Source organism: Furipterus horrens, unplaced genomic scaffold, assembly GCF_987537825.1.
Source record: "Furipterus horrens unplaced genomic scaffold, mFurHor1.1.pri manual_scaffold_8, whole genome shotgun sequence".
In the NCBI taxonomy this organism is placed as follows: Eukaryota; Metazoa; Chordata; class Mammalia; order Chiroptera; family Furipteridae; genus Furipterus; species Furipterus horrens.
Window position 1 is genome coordinate 106935202 of NW_028327178.1, and position 14218 is coordinate 106949419.

Here is a 14218-nt window from a genome sequence, read left to right on the forward strand (position 1 = left end):
TGAAATGGCCTTCAAGCCTTTAGCTCAGAGGAACTAGAACTAAGGACTCACCTCGAAGGGAGTCCATTGACTCTCTCTTCGTTGAAAGAGTAGGGACATGTTAACTTTAGATTTTAATCAAGACTCATTATATTTATATTAAGGTCAATTTATTTCTTAACCAAGACGCATGCCTACAAATAAACACCCATTTTCCTCATTCTTATGAACTTGCATTACATTAAAGTTTTGCCAGTGGGAGTGTGTGACCTACTTTGAAATTCAATTATATACTTTTTATTCTCTCATAAGGTCTATAGTTTTCTTGGCTCACTTTATATGAAATGCAATAAAAATCACCCTTCAGTTGTAAAACACAGGTAAAGGTACTCACAAAGTGTTCTAAGATATTACACAAAAATCTAGTTAAAAGTGAAATAATTTTATGGAGGTAACTCTATGAAGTGTTGACAAGTACTCAATAGCCCAGATGTAATTGTATCTTCAAAATCTCCCTTATATACCAACCAAAATGTGAAGTCTTTGGTTGTTTAAAAGAGATCACATAATATAATTATTTTTTTTTCTCCTGGTATTTTCTAGGATTAGGAGAGAAAGAAGAATGAGGCCAGAGGGTTTTTTTTTTAATGCAAGACACTATCCAAAAAAAAAAAAAAAAAATCAGACTAACATGTTCCCTGAAGTCAAAATATGTAATTTCACACTGACCCTGTATTTTACTAGGTAATAAACTGGCATTTTATCCTGTCAGCTAATGAAATATTTGGAGAATGAAATATAGACCATTAACAGCTTTGTCTGGAGACAAAGAAGGCTTGCTCATCTCTTCATGAGGTAGCTTGTTCCAAATGCTGAGAGGGGGCCAGGAGTGGGGTAACCTAGGAAACTTCAAGTTACTGTTGTCAGGGAAGGAAAACTTTTCCTCCGTCCTTCTAGGTTCTTCCAGCTGGTCTGATAATTCAATCAGCATAAGACAGATTCACAGGAGAAAGTCAAATTTAATTACATACATACATGGGTCTACATAGATATAAGAAGTTTCCAGACAGTCAGGTGGCTGAGGCTGGTATGTCTTCCTGAGCTAAGGAGAGTGGGTAGGCATCTCAGGATCTAAAGGGGAGGAAGACAGTTCACAGGAAGGTGGGAACAGCAGGCGTCTGGTAAACAAGTGTTTGTCACGCCCACAAAGGCAGTGGGACACAAAGAGGACTTGTATCTCCAGGCTCAACCAGCTCCTAGCTACCCTCACCCCCTACTGCCCACCATACCTAACCTAGTCTTTGTAGTCAATTCTGATGATAGCTTTCTTCCTGCTGTAGGCCCACTGTCTACGTTCTTTCAGGCAAAAGAAGGAGAGGTAAAAAAAACTTCCTGAGTCTTTTGTTTCTTAAAAATAATCAGCCTAAAATAATCCTTATGACAAAGAGACATATCTTGGGATGGCAAATTTTGCTTCCGTACATTGTGTTAAAGGTATTATTATTGTTATCATATTACTTTTATAGATGTAAAGACAAATGCCAGAAGCATAGAACAATTCTGGTTCAGCTCAGCACAATCATTGATACTGTCACAGGAATATTTCTATCCAATTCTTGGTGCCACAGAAAATTTAGAAAGTTTAAAACTCGGCGACTCTGAGATGAAGCAGGAGAAATGGATTCCAAGGAATAGACAGTTGTCTTTCTGGATGGTATCCTGTCTCCAGAGTTAAATAATTGAAGGTGATAAAGATTTTACCAGCCATGCTAAATGAATGATGAGACATAATACAGCAGATTGCTAACCAGTCATTAAAAACCATCATAGAGAGTGTAAAACAATGTTTGAGGTCAGAGACACTGGTCTAGATAAGCCATGATTCAAATCCCCACCCTACCATTTATTACTGTTACTTTGGGTAAGTTATGACTCTCCAGAAGTAACCATCTCAGAGAATGACAGAAATTACTTAACACTATGCACATAAAATGCTTGTTATAGAGCCTGGTAGTTTGTTCAAAATAATTATTAATGGATGCTTGTTCTTATAATAATTTTTGAGTTGGAAATATATCTTTCATATTACTGACTTTTTAAAAAATCAGTTTGCAGAACACATATAAAGCATGATCTCTTACATGAGTCCATGCATGTTTCCATACATGACTTTGTGCACACAAGTACAGAAGTGTTCTAAAAATGACAGTGATCATAATTTCTATGCCATGATATTTTCAGTGCTTATCATTCTCTGCATTTTTTTCCTACGTGAAATCTTACAGAAACTGGTCAGTTATATGGAAAAACCAACATTCGCCAGACAAGGTTTTGACAGTTACCCCAATGTTCAGTAGACGAGGCTGACGTCCTATTGCGGAAAGAAATGAGGAAGGAAAGGACTTCTGGAGAAACGTGTCTTTGGAAACCCCTTCCAAAGACAAAAGATACGAAGGAATGGCTTCCCTGCTCACGGCTGCCCAAAGGAAATTGTCTGGCGGTCTCTGGACGGCCCTACGACTCCCAATGAGACCGCCTAGGAAAGACAAGTGTGTTCCCCATTTCAAACACCCTCTTAGAGAACCTCTGCTACTAGATAGCTGGAGAAATTGAAACAAATGGAAAAAATGGAGGGGTCAGCTCCTCTTTGGATTCCTTTCACACCGCACCCTATCACTAGCCAACTCTTCACGCAGAGGATTCCCAGAGGGGACATGCAATGCCATCTGATGATCAGGGAAAACCCATAGCCTCAACCAAGAGCCATGGGGAAGCACTATACTCACGTACACAAAGGAAGCCATTATAATTCATGTCAATCCTTTTAATTCTGCTTTGAACTTTGTCTGAAAGCTTTCTTAGGGAAAAGACTGACCAAGAAGGACTGGTATTTCCTAATAGATGACAGTGAACGAGAGGGCCACTACTCAGGGCTCGAAAACCCCTTTACTCTGTGTCAATGACCCTCTGTGAGCAGAGGCCAAGCTGATGGGTCGTTGAGAGGGGCAGGGCCACCCCCAGCTGGCCCATAGTACATAGCTTCCACGCACCACGATCACACCATGGGAAAAAAAGGAAAAACAGAGACAGCAGCCTTTCCTAAAAACAGGCACCGGGTGTACAACTCTGTGCAGGAGCTACGGGAGAATACACAAAACCTAGAAACAGCAGTCTGAGAGGCTCCATGGCGAGAGCTGTGCTACCCCATACTATAGCCGTATGAAGCCTTTAAATCTAAATTAAAAATTCAGTTCTTCTGTTGCGCTACGTGCTTTCCAAGCGCTCAGTCAGCCGGTGTGGCTCATGGCTTCTGTTTTGCTCGGTACGAAACCAGACCACTTTCCAGCCTTGTAGAAAGTCCTGCTGAACAGCACGAGGTGAGAGTCTAGCCTACGCCTTCGACCTTTCGAATGTTGTATGTACAGGCATTCCTTATTCAAGAATTTAAATTATTACACACTTAAATTTCTAAAGTAATGGTTGTTTCTGTAATCTGCACTGGAAGGTTCAGACGGACTATTCCATTTTTCATTAGAGGGGACTAGGATCCCAGATGCCTCTTTAAATGTCCAAATTCAGAAATCCCACTCTAGGTCATTCGCTCTAGAGCAAATAAAACAATTAAAACATAGGGTAAGTTTTCGTTATAACCCTGAAGTACAACGCCCTGGTTTTGTTTCAAAGGCTGAGCATAAATTGCTCTTTTCGCATTGATCTGCACTCCCAGGTACAGGGATGCTCTCACAGATGGAGGAGATAACAGACGAGGGTCAGGTGGTCCGCGCTGAACCTCCAAGGCCAACTGTGCGCAGCAGGGCCGCCGGGAACGCGCGCAGCCACGTGGCGCCCGGTTCGCTCCCTCCCCGTTGTCTGTATTAAGCAGAAAAGCAGAATTCGGGTGAGTAATGGCATTTGAAGTTTTGGTCTTTGTCAGCATTTACAGGAGCCCAAAATAGGAAGCTTGCGAAACTGTCTTCTGCGCTGTTTATTCTGGGGCAGGAATGACAGACGGATCCGCCCCCACCCCCGCCCCCCGCCGGGCCCCCTCTGCTTCCCGCTCCGACCTCCCCTTCTCCTGCCTCCGCGCCTGGGGACCTTGGCCTTGCTCTCTCCGTGCCAGGGGGCCGCTGGGTAGGCTGGGGGGCTGTGAAGGCTCTGCCTTTCACCCCGAGCGAGACAGGGAGTCCCTGAAGGGTTCCCAAACAGAGAGATGACAGGACAGAATGTATGTCGTTCAGAGGCGCATTCTGCCTGCCAGCTGCTGAGAACCGGCCGCAGGGGCGGAGGCAGAAGCCGGGAGACCCGCTGGAAGGCTGCCTGCTGGGCCGCGTGAGAGGCGGGGACCGCTCAGCCCCGGGCAGTGCGCAGCGCAGGTCTCCCGGTGTGTACGACAAAGGCCATTCCGGTTGCGAGGCTCCGAGGGGACTGCAGAGGGGACCAGTGAAAGCCCAGAGAGACGGTGGGACAGTAGCTGCGATCATTTAGGCAAGAATGATGCGGCTCGGACGACCACCCAGGAGGGGCTGACTCACGCTGAGTCTGTTTGAAGGTGGCCAACGACAGGCAGAATTTTCTGACACCTGTTAAGGATGAAAGTTACCCAAGGAGACCTACCCCCACTGGGTCCCCTGGCCTGCCTCTCTCTCTCTCTCTCTCTCTCTCTCTCTCTCTCTCTCTCTCTCTCTCTAATCCGACACCCGCCGGGAGACTCACTTTCAGGATCCCTTGGGACAATTTACTATATTTCTATGCAGGGAAGAAAAGGCCAGGCTAATTAAAGGAAGTCAGGGCCTTGAGTGACATCTGTTCTCTTACTTTGCCCCTCCTCCGCCCACCACCCCTTTCCCCAGAAGCTCCGTAACCACAAACTACGGATGACAGCGATACTGCGCCTTAGCACTGCGGTGAGGGCTGTGAAAATTAAGGACTATCTTATTTAACCGCTCCCCCTACCATCGATCAGGACGCACACGGAGCACTGCCGGGTCTGCTACGGCACAAAGTCGCTCCTTTGCAACCAGTCTTTGCGTGGCTCTGGGTGACTACTGCCCTTCTGGTCTTATCTCCCAGAGTCCCAGGCAAGGGATCCCCCACCCCATGCCGCAGCCTGTAATAAACGTACTGGCATCCCTAAAACACTTCCAAATTTCATGTGACCCCAACCAGTCATTGGTATGTGACAGAGTCACAGACACAGAAATAAGAAACTTTATATTAATTAACTTACGTAGAGCAGCTAACGTGACTCCCAGGATGTAGTAAATGCTTAATAAATGCTCATTTGCCCAGGCATTGCTCAGGGCACCTAACGTACAGAATGCACACACGTATGGAAGGTACTGAGCTAAGAACTCCAGCTAGATCCATCTCCAAAATCTGGAAATATTGGCCAAGCTCATTATTTCTAATAAGTTTATTAGAAATCAATGTCGATTTCCTGCATAGCATTCAAGCATCAATTATAACAGCATCGGATCCAGAGATCCAGTTCAGCATCAATTCATGAGAAGAAAACTTCGGCCTCCCTAAGAGCCAACGGGAAGACAGGGAACATGGCTGAAAATGAAGTGAAAGCCGTCCATGGCTGCCTTCGCCTCCATCTGTAGGTTTCAGCGTTGCAGAAGGAGTGGGCCATTAACCACTGGAGCACAGGAAATGTTACCCGCTGGGTACAATCTATCTTTACTACAGCTGAAGGTCCGTTCTGCAGCTACAAAGATCCATGGGACAGAAACACTGCGAGTGAGCCATCTGGCCTGGTGCAGGTAGGGCGCGGTTTGTTCAAAGGAGAGAAGCAAGAGACACACACATGTGCAGACGTGTGCACATGCACGCACACACAAATAGAACTGCAGAGAGCACTCTGCTTCCTGATGAGGTAAGAGAGTATTTTCAGGCAGCAACAATTTCTGTTCACCCTGAGAAGAAAACAGACGAGGTCCCTTACAAATCTTTCTGCATGCGAGAGCCCCAGAAGGACACAGAAGAGGATTTTCCCAGTTCAACACTGTCATAAAGCCCCTGGGTGGTAGATAACTGTGACCATGTCACCGATCATCCGCATAGGTTGCTTTTTCCTGAGGTGAATGCTGAATGTCAGGGCCACCAGGCCTGTCCTGAACAGACAAGTCATGTAATAATAGTAGACATAATGTAATTCCTGTGCATGAATTAACATCTACTCTTCAAGTGTGTGGCTTAGAGATGCCACCATTGGGCCAACACCACTGTAAAAATTGTTGCCAGCGAGCATTACCAATGGACGCTACAGTTTGCCAGCAATATGACAGGCAAACCCACAGAAAGAGAAAGTAGATTAGTGATGGCCAGAGCCTGGGGGGAAGGAGTAGCAGGGAGCGACTGCCACAGGTTTCTTTTAGGAGCCAAGGAAATATTCTAGAACTACTTAGTGATGATGATTACATACTTGGGGAATATAATAAAAACACTGAACTGTACATGGTAAAGGGTGACTTTTATGGCATGTGGATTATATCTCAAATAAAATTTAAAATAATAATATTAGTAATAATAATGAGGACATAAAAGAATGCTGAGGGACAGGATATTTACATGGTTGTGAAGAACTCTGCCCCAAGATGATTGATGGCAAAGGAAAATTAGTCACAACAATGGAGAAACCTACAGGACACAACCCTAAGTAATCAGTTAATATCAGCGCGCATGGAACAAATTGACAGCACATGCCTCCTGAGTCAAAGCATTGGAGACACAAAAATCAATTCTGTGATATTTTTCAAAAAAAAGCGAAGCCTGCATCTTATCATGAGGGGACATCAGAATGTCCCAAGTCGAGCGGCAGTCAGTACACTTCGAAAGCATCAAGGTTACTGTAATGGGCTGAATTGTGGCCCCAAAAGTTATGTCTACCCCAAACCTCAGAATGTGACTTCCTGTAGAATTGGGGTCTTTGCAGGTGTGATTAAGGTAAGGATTTCAAGAGGAGATCATTCTGGATGAGGGTGGGCCCTAAATCCATTACCAATGGTCTTTATAGAAGATAAGCAAAGAAGACAGAAAAACAGGAAAGAGCCCACGCAACATGAAGGCAGAAGCGGGAGTTAGAAAGCCCCAAACCAAGTGTTCCCAACAATCCCATGAAGCTGGGGGAGAGGCAGGGAACAGACCCTCCCTCAGACAGGGAACCACGCCTGCCGGCGCCTTCATTTTGAACTTTGGCCTTCGGAAACATAAGGGAATCTGTCTCTGTTGTTTAAAGCCACCAAACATGTGACAATTTGCCGTAGCAGTCATGAAAAAGAAAGCCAAGTTGGGGCCTCGATTAAAAGGGATTAAGGAGGAGGCTGACAGGTAAATGAGCCATGTAACCCTGAGTGGGCCTTGGGCCTCAGTGGGACAGTGTGTGGAAGTTTAACAAGATGCGTAGATGACATACCATGTTACTCACATGGCTTCTCACAACTCTACTGAGTGTACGTACGACGTAAAGATTTCGGGAGCTGGGGGGAGGGTATATAATAATTCTTTGTACTATATTTACAACTGTTTTCTGTCTGAAATTATTTCAAAATACATAGTTTTAAAACAATAATTTAAATCATACAGCCAACCCTGCATGCAAGAACTCTCAATGTGGTTAAGTCCCGAGGGACCCGCAGACACCCTGTATTCTTTTTAAGCTGTCAGATGCAGGACAGTTTAATGCTGTCGTGATGACTCAAAGCGTGTGGATCTCGAATCATATGACATCGCTGTTTGCTTAGCTATGTGTTCTTAAACACACCTCTTGATCTCCGTGTGCCTCAGTTTCACCATATGCAAATTGGGGAAAACATAAGCCCTACCTCACAGGGCTGTTTGGAGACTAACTCAGAAAATCCACATAAAATGCTTAGCACAGTCAGGCTTGTAGCTATTAGATACGTTCACTGCATTGATTAGTGAATGCACCCAGCCCTGTACTAGGCACACAGAATTAAGGGGGTGGGGGGGAATGCAGCTTTCTTTTCTAAAAAACAATCGCATATCCAGGCAATCATAAAACCAAGGGTGCGCGGTGGGTAGCAGAGGATGCTGTGAGGGGAAGAACCAGACCGCAGTTTCTTTTCCAGAAAACCAGGACCTTAACTGCCTGGCAGGGGTGCTCCGTCCTGCCCAGAAGAGACGCTCATTGGAGCGCAGCTGCTGATCAGCTAACCATCCGAGACGGCCTTGCGAAGACTACGCTCGCAGGCCCTCGAAGTACGTGAGCAAAGGCTAATGTGCTCTCAGGTTTATAAAATGGGGGTTCCCGGAGGAGGTTGAAAACGGAACTGCAGGAGGTCGTGCCTTCTGGTGCTCAGGCTGCCATAACAACATATCACACCCTCGGTGGCTTAGAAACCACAGGCCTTTCTTTCTCCCGGGATTCTGAGCCGCTGTGCGGTAACTGACCCCAGGAGGCACTGGGAACGTGCTGAGAAAGCAGGTTCTCGAACTCCTACCCCGCGGAGAAAATGCTCCAAGATTAATACGACGATGACAACCAGAAAGAACAGGACCCAATCCGCATGATGTTTCTGAAGATAGACGAGACCCTTTGAGCCACTGAGACCCGAACGACTGGCTTTTGAACTTGATCCCCAGCCTCTTCTTTTCTGAATGTCCTAGACTTCACAACCTGGTGTTAATTACTTTATATTTTCTTTTCAAACATCCAAACTCCTATTTTCCACAGTTAGACTGTGAGCCTCGGCCGAGAAGTTCATCGCTCCTCCCAGGAGGGAAAGCACATCTCAGGGGACATGACAATGACCATACTGGCTGTTGTCTCTTTAAATCACTTGCCAGCTCTCCCAAAACTAAGTGGTTATGCAAATACTTAGCAAATACACATGTATGTATACTTATACATATATAACACACATACCTGGTGACAGTGGTTTTTTCTAGAAGGACAGTGAGAGATGGGGGAGAGAGGACAAGACAGTAAATAGCAGAGAAGTGAAGAGATATTTTTGCATTTTACTCTGAACGCGAATCCATTTCTATAGCAAATATTCCTCTGTTCTACAGTAATTATTACTAAAGCAGAATAATAAGTGGTGACCCGTAGAACAGAGAATGAAATTTGTTGGGAGAGACTTGATTAAATATGCTCCAGCTTTCGAATAGGAAATAATATTCGGGAAGATAGTGAATCTAAGCAGCCCAGGTGTCAAAGAGCATCCTACCCCTCCAGCGGCTGTCCCCGGTGCTCCACCAAAGCCACCTGGGCATCCGGGATGGATGCCCATCCTCCAGAGGCTCCGGGTGTTGGCTGAGAGCTTGGAGTTGCTCCCTTTTCTGGAGAATTGCACCCTGCGTAACGGTAGCCTTCCACCTTCCAGGAAGGCTGTCTCTGGGCCCCATTCCCTGAATAAGTAGGAGTTGCTTAGGGGAGCAGCTGTAGTCAATGCCTCACTGCCTGGGGTCTGGATGCCCAGCCTCCTAGTCACAGGAGAACCAACTCTCAATGCTAGGCCTGCTCCAGAACTCTCTACGAAATCAAGCTGGGGCTGCGCCTTGTTTAAGTCCTTCCCTGCCCTCTCTTGGCCTCATTTTCCTTCTCACGGGCGCACCTCCTCAATCAATGACCTTCACAAGCATCCTTGTCTCGGGCGTGGCTTCCTGGAATACAAGCCAAGATGTTCCCATCATCCCCCACCACATGGGGCTACTTGTGGCCTAAGACTTGCACAGGTGAATTCAATGAACCTTCAATAAAACAGGTAACCTGTTTATACTGGTCTAGAACATACAGAGGGAAAAGCAGCACCCTCTGAAATCATTTTGTGCCTTTCCCTGACACTATTTATACCAACCTCTGACAAATATTATACAAAAGTTTAAAATAAAATATTAATAACACCAAAAGTCTTGCATATTAAAAGAATGATTCACCGTGCCCAAAGTATGTAACCTGTTGACATAGTTTACCCTATAAGGTGGTCAGTGGTCACAAAACCTATGATGTTCTACAGATTATAAAAAGATACTTGATTAAATTTGATATTTATTATATTAGAGATAGTGAATGCTTTAATAATGATTTTGTATAGAGATATATAATATAGATATAAATAAAAGCAGCTAGAAAGTACAATGAAAGAATAGACTTCATTTCTAAAGCAAGGAAAAAAGGGATTTTTAAACACCAGCAAATAAATTTAATAAGAAATAGATAAGATCTTTAAAAACCTATAAGAATGTAGGAGGTATTAATAAATGGAAAGATATTTGTCATTCTTTTCTAGGGTGACTTAATCTTATTTATAAAAAGAGTCAAATCTCCCTAAATTAAAGTATGACTGTAATGTGATCCCTATTAAAATCTCAGAAGTGAATTTCATTGACTGGATGAGATGTTTTTCAAGAAGGAAGCGAGTTAACCAAGGTCTCAGGGGAAAATAATGATGGGAAGATGACCAGAAAACCCTGACAAGGCAGACTAAGGAGGTGGTGGGAACAGCCTTGGAAGAGAAAACGTTACAAAGTTAGACGCACTTAATGAGATAATGAATGTAAATTGCTTAGCACACCGTCTGACACAGAAACAGAGAGGAAGATTAATGGGACAAAAGCAAACGAAAAACACCGACACAAATACAGACGGAGATTTAATTTACGATCATGTTTGCATTTTAAATCGGTGGGGGAAAGATGGATGATTCAATGAGTGGATTTGGAACACCTGCAAAGTTTTCTAACTATAAAATAAAATCGAACAATTATATGCCAACCAATTCAAGAATTGACTCTCTACCTCATTTCTTTCATCAGAAATTATCTCAAGCGAGCCAGTGATATCACAGTAAGAAATGAAACCTTAAAAGCACTAGAAGAAAACATGTGAGTTTTTTAAATCTCATTTTCTAAGCAAGATCTTTATCCTGAAATAGAGACAATTTGAGAAATGGGTTATAAACCTACTTAATGGTTTTTCGGCTTTTATTATAAAAAAAAAATGACCAACAGAGTGAAAGTATTCAAAATCCATAAGACAAAATACTAACTTCCCTACTGCGAAAAGAACACAGTTTTAAAGATTGTCGTCCCGACTTACGAGAATGAGAAAAGGCTTCCACGTGTCATTTATAGGAGGGACAACATGACTTTGGAAGACATACGTCCGCACTCTAATTTTAAAGAAAATAGCAAAGATCAATCCATGGTGCTTGGGGAGCCTGAGAATGAACAGATACTTTCAAATCCTATTACATTAGTACAGACCCTCTGACAGGAAACTCAGCAAGTTTTATAAAAATAAAAGATGCACATAACGAAGGGTACATCAGTTCTACTGCTAAGTATTTCTCTTATAGACACAAACTCTTTTCTGCCAAAAAACTTATGCACAGGGATGTTCATGGCACCATTGATTGTAAAACACCGCATACAATCTAAAAGCCTCCAAGTAAGAAAATAGTTAAACCACAAACAATCCCTGTAAGGTTTTTTTTAATTCTTGTAGACAGAGTTTCAATAACTCAATAAATAAACCAGCAATTGGCAAACTTTAGCTGTAAAAGGCCGGATAGTAAATATTTTAGGCTATTCATGTGACTTTTAGGCTTCTCACTGAACTACTTCACTCTGCTGTTACATAAACAAATAGATGGGTCTGTGTTCCAATAAAACTTTATTCACAAAATCAAGTGGTAGACTGGATTTGGCCCCTGGGCTACAGTTTTCCCATCCCTAATTAAATGGACTTATTTATGAGTAAATAAATAACCTACATTTATTTATGGACATATACCAGGTCTGTCCAAAGTCCAGCCATTATTAATATAACGGGAATGTTTTGTACGACACTGATGTCACCTGATAGCCAAGGAGAGTGGACTGGAATGTGCGTACGTGAACAATGACAACTTCACTGTACTAGTCAGTGGGGGCGGTAGATGCCAGCGAGCATGTGCACTGTGTGGCTGTCGCATTCAAAATGACTGACTGAGTAGAGCAAGGGATCTGTATCAGATTTTGAGTTAATCTTGAACGTTCCTCCATGGAAACTGTTGGGATGATTCACAGGCTGCAGCTGTGGGCAGCTGGTGACTGGCAGCTTCGTCAGGACAACCTGCCTGCTCATGCATCATATCTCATGAAGAGTTTTTTGGCAAAACATCAACTCACCCAGGTGACTCAGCCCCCGACAGCCCAGACTTGGTGCCCTGTGACTTCTGGCTTTTCCCAAAACTAAAGTCACCTTTGAAAGGGAAGAAATTTCAGATCATCAACGAGATTCAGGAAAATACGACGGGGCAGCTGATGGCGATTGGGAGAGCTGTGTGAGGTCCCAAGGGGCCTGCTTTGAAGGGGACTGAGGCATCTTGTATCTTCTTTGATAAATATCTCTTTTTGATATTATGTGATGGATACTTCCTGGACAGACCTCATAGATTATTTGTGCATTTGTTTATAAAAAGATATTCTGTAATAGTTTATATAATAATTATATGTATTATGTGATATATGTTACATATTTATTATATAAGATATGATTAAATAAATAGTCCCCATAAGATAATACTCCATAGCTATGAAAAAGAATAAGGTAATCTGTGTGTTAGGATGCAGAGAACCATCAAGATGTAGTAAGCAAAAACATGCAGGTGGCTGACGGATGAGAAAGGCACACTCCCACTTGTATTTAACCATGTATATGTTTCATGCATTGCTTTGTATATGGTACAGAAGAAGCTGTCCTGACCTCTAAAGAGGGGACTGAGGGGCTGGCTTTTGGGAGAAATGGAGAAAAACTCACTCCCCTTTTATATTTTGCGTACTGTTGTATTTATAATTTTTAACTATAAAATCGTATTTTTTAACAAAAACTAATAAAATGGATGGAATGAGGCAGCATCTTGTAAGCCGACAGGGTGTGGAAGTTGGGTGGATGGTCAGCTGGTCTCCAGGCCAGGACAGCCATGCCAGTTATTAAAATGCGAAACTATATCTACACCTGTTGGTAAGTAATCATTGCTCTGAACACCTGGAAGTGTCCTCTGTCAGCCTGGCCAAGCGCACCCCTCCTCAGGCCCCACCCCCTCCCCCAAACTCCCCACAAGTCAACCACTGTAAGTCCTTAGCAAAGCTCATCACTTCCTGAAATTTCTCTCGATTTGTCAGTAAAACATTGTCAGCAATACCCGGCCTACCTGGCCTTGTGTTTGTTGGAGTATAAGAGCCGGGAACATACCTGAAAGCATTCTGCAAAATACAAAGCCCTGGGCCAACGTAAGATAATTACCCTCTTTCTTCCATGCACTTAGAGCCTGCAGGCCAAGACAATTTGAAGTATTTTCTCTAGGAACAATTGTTTTTCTACCATCACCTTCCATTCATACCTCTATTACTGTGAGAATAATACCATTGTCTAGTTGGTTGAATGTGTGTCAATTTCCTTTGCTATCCAGCATTCTTGAGGACAGAAAATGTGGCCTTTTATTTACTTACACTGAGGACCCCACACAATGGCTGATGCAGCCTCAGTATATGTTTGGTGAATAAATAAAGAGGAAGGGAACAAAGGGATAAAATGAGAGAAATCTACAAATTGAAATCTGCTTTATGTATTGAGATTCACGACCCCCGCTTCTCAATTATTTCCTGAGTCATCCAGTCACTGAGTTTATAACAGCAATTCCCAAGATAAAATGTGATGGGAGAAACATTGCTTGACTCCATTGGCGGGATTCTAACTCCTCATTTTCTTTACCTAACACACAAGTATATTTCCTGGATGGCTACAGGAACTGTGGTAGGTACTTGGGATAAAATATGAACAAAGCAGGTATTGCCGCTTCTGTCTTAGAACTTATCGGTCTCCTGGGTGAGTTGACATTCATGAAAACTATCACACAAACTAGGGCTTTTTTTATTTTCAATGGAGATGGTTGGCACCAAGGAAGTGAACTTGGTCTTGTGAGAGCATGTGACAAAGGAGAGCCTGGCTGCTGGGCGTGTGTCAGCAGGAATCGTCAGGAAGTCTTCCTGGGGAGGTGAGACAGGGGCTCGCAGCTGAAGAAAGAGTTCACCAGATCTGGGGAGAGAGCTCTGTCTGCGTGTCCACAGGAAGTTCATGCAAAGGCCCTGTGAAAAGAAGAAACACGGCGCCTTGGAAGAGAAGGGGGGACGGCACAGCTGTAGTGCAGGGAGGCAAGAAGCAGCGATGACAGACGGAGATAGAAAGATACTGTCAGACCACATTTCCCAGCCCCCCTTGCGGGTGGTG